General features: G+C 28.4%; 1 protein-coding gene across 4 annotated transcripts in view; it reads left to right on the forward strand.

Annotated features, from left to right (window-relative positions):
- Positions 1-1,063: 1,063 nt before the first annotated feature.
- LOC117179097 (sedoheptulokinase-like) overlaps positions 1,064-3,216 on the forward strand; it is a 24,886-nt gene continuing 22,733 nt past the window's right edge. Inside the window, exon 1 of one of the 4 annotated variants that reach the window (XM_033370754.1) lies at positions 1,064-1,125. The gene's annotated coding sequence lies outside the window, so the exon portion shown is untranslated. Of the gene's footprint in view, positions 1,126-1,166; positions 1,845-3,216 lie in introns of those variants that run through there. The other 3 variants (XM_033370753.1, XM_033370752.1, XM_033370755.1) reach the window with 3 other exon arrangements.

The raw sequence follows: 3,216 nt of genomic DNA on the forward strand, positions 1-3,216 counted from the left end.
AATAGCGTTTTTCAAAAACTTTCTCTTGAAAATTAAAAATTATTTTTTATTTTTAAATCTTTTTTTTCGAACATTTCAATTTCAAAGGTTTATAATTACATTTTTTTGCATTTTACACAGTGAAACTGATGAAAAATTAATTTTTGTAGTTTAGACAAATTTATCGAACCAAATTTAATAAACAATTTAAGCAGATTTGACTTTGAAACATTCAATTTAGAGTCGCATCAAATTGAAAATTCGAAATTTTAATCTGAAATAATATCATTTACAGATTCTACATTTTTTTAACTCTTAAATTTTGAATGCTTTGATTGTATTTGTAACCACTTATTTTTATTATTATTTTATTAATTATATATTATTAATAAGGTTGAAAAAATGTATTTGTGAAAAATTATCGGCAATTACTTAGTTTATATACTTTAAATAAAATACTTTTCATTTCAATTTCTGTTAAGTTATACTAGAAAAAGCGTTCTCCATGTTCCGCTTTAGGAACCGAGCCTTCCAACTGGGATTTTTTTTCGAGGGGTCATAATTTTTCTCTGTTTCCCGTCGAGAAAAAAAGATCTTGAAAAAAGCCGGGCGATCCTTGGTAACGATGCACCTGTGGATTTTGGATATCCCTCACAGAAAAAAAACTAAGGATAAAATTTGTTGCAGTTAATTGTTACAGGGTTACGTTTTTATTCAGACAACTTCGTGTCTTTAAAATACGTGTGTTGTAATGGAAAAACAAAAGAAACTTTAACCGATATTTGGGTCAAATTTATCCTCTAAAGTTAATTTTTTTCTGAGGTAATTTTTATCCCGGAAACAAGGTGAATTTTATCCTTTGTTTCTTCTGTGCTAGCTTAGACGAAAGACAATAGAATAGATTGGTAAAAAATGGTTCAAAATTCAAACAAGTATCTCGAGTTTATTTATAACCAACTCTTGGCTGACATTGGACGGTTAGTTTGAAAACCATAGTGCCTCGACCAATGAAAGACGAGTATCAAATCGACTAAAACCGCCCGGTCGGGGAGGGTTGATCAGAGTCCATACTGCATATTGGACGCATAGCAGCCTAAATTCGACAAGAACGCGCATGGCCACAGCAAGAGGCAATCTTTAAATATTGTATGTATAAGCCGAAGCGAGCGCAATTCTAAATATACCGAATAGCCACTTTCTGACAAAGACACCTTTCGATAGCTCCGCAAAAGTAGTGAATTGTTAGTATTTTTTTTCAATATAAAATCAAGTATTGATTTTCAAATGTTTGTCACTAGAAAACAGCATGGAAGTAGATAAAGATAACTTGCTATAGAAACAAGATGAACAAGTGTTAGCGGGAAAAGTGAAAGTAACGGAATTTTTTTAATTTTTCTATTTTTCGTTGTGAATATCGAGCGTTATCCACAGTGAGATTATTACGTGACGAGATAGATAAGTCGAAGCACGTTTCAGTTTAAATTCATGAACAATTCATTTTAATTATCTCTACAAACTGGAGCTAACGCGTGTTCCTAAATAGAAAAATTACTGGATTAATGCAAGGATAAATGAACAAGTATAGGAAAGACTAATCTGTGTATGTATCCAACCCACACATATGATGCAATCAGAGATAGGGTCTGCTGAGTTTGAATTACTTGGAACCAGACAGTCATTAGTGTCGCTGTAAATTTAATCGTTTTCCAACTTTCCCACCTCATTTCGTCATTATCAATACATAGGTATTCAAGATTCTTCATTTTTTTTTATTGAGGAAGTGAGTCGGTTTCTAGTGATGTTAAAGTGATATTTGTGTCATTTGTTTCTAAGAAATCAATCTTTTCCTGCGAATTTTACTTTCTGTGAGTATTTACATTTTTTTAATAATTAAAAAAACATGTTTATCTCTTTATTATTTTAAATAATTAAAGAAAAAAATTTAATATTTTACCAATTTCAAATTGCTTACACTAGGGAGCCTAGCAAAATTTTATTTTCAAATTCCCGGATTTTCTGGATCGAAATTAACGCTTTTCCCGGGTTTGTCTTGTGATATCTGTCTCAATTTTGCAACTCATTATTAAAAAATTTTTTTGTTAATAATGTCAAAACTGTCATAAAATTGTGCAAGCATTAAGAATGAACTTCGCTGTTTATTTAAAATGTTATTTTTTGCTCTGGAAATTATCAAAATTTCTATTTATTTATAGCGGGCTTCACAGTTTTTCCCTTTTTCTCATTTTTCCACTTAAATGCGAACTGAATTAATAGAAGCTAATAAAACAATTCAACTGAAAATTGAATAATTTTGTTGAAAATTCAACAATTTTGTTAAAAAATCATACTTTTTGGTTATAAAGACAACTGTCTTTAAAAATTAATTTTTTTGGTTGAAGATTCATAATTTTAGTTGAAAATTAAACTAATTAATTTAAAATTAACTTTTTTGTTGAAAATTCAAATATTTTGTCGAACATTCGTCATTCCGACTTGAAAATTCAACAATTTGGTTGACACATTTTTTGTTGTTCCCTAAATTCGTTTTGCTGTTGTTGCTAAAAGTTAATCTATATTTTATTGAACATTTATCATTTTGATTTAAAATTCATAACTTTCTGTAGAAATGTCACCTTTTTTTGTATAAAAATGCAACAGACTTGTTAAAAAATAATCTATTTCGAATTGGAATTCAATTGTTTTGTAGAAAATTCGTATTTTTGACTCGAAAATTTAACTATATGTTGGAAATTCATGTATTTTATTACAAATTTGTCTTTTTTGGTAGAAAATAAATTTTTTGGTTAAAAATATAACAGTTTGGTTGAAAACTAATCTAGTTTAGTTGAGAATTCAAGTACTTTTAGCTTGAAAATTCAACAATTTGGTACAAAATTAAACTCTTTTGTACAAAAATTAGTTTCTTTTATTGGAAATGAATTCTCCCTAATAAAAACTGAACTGATCCATGTTTGGTTAAAAATGATTTTTTTTTATTTTAAAAATTCAATTATTTAGTTTGAAAAATCTTAGAAGAGGAAAAATATAAACTAATCAAATTAAATTTTGTACTAACATCACATCCATTGCTCAAACTATTTGTATCTTCTTTTGTTGAAAATTGAACTAGTTTGAACAATTGACCAGACCTATATATTCTTATGTATTTTTCGACGCTGAATCCGAATTTGCAATAAAAAAGTAGGGTCCAGCTACTTTTTTATGGGGTTTTGCTCG

This window comes from Belonocnema kinseyi, chromosome 8 (genome assembly GCF_010883055.1).
Source record: "Belonocnema kinseyi isolate 2016_QV_RU_SX_M_011 chromosome 8, B_treatae_v1, whole genome shotgun sequence".
Lineage (NCBI taxonomy): Eukaryota > Metazoa > Arthropoda > Insecta > Hymenoptera > Cynipidae > Belonocnema > Belonocnema kinseyi.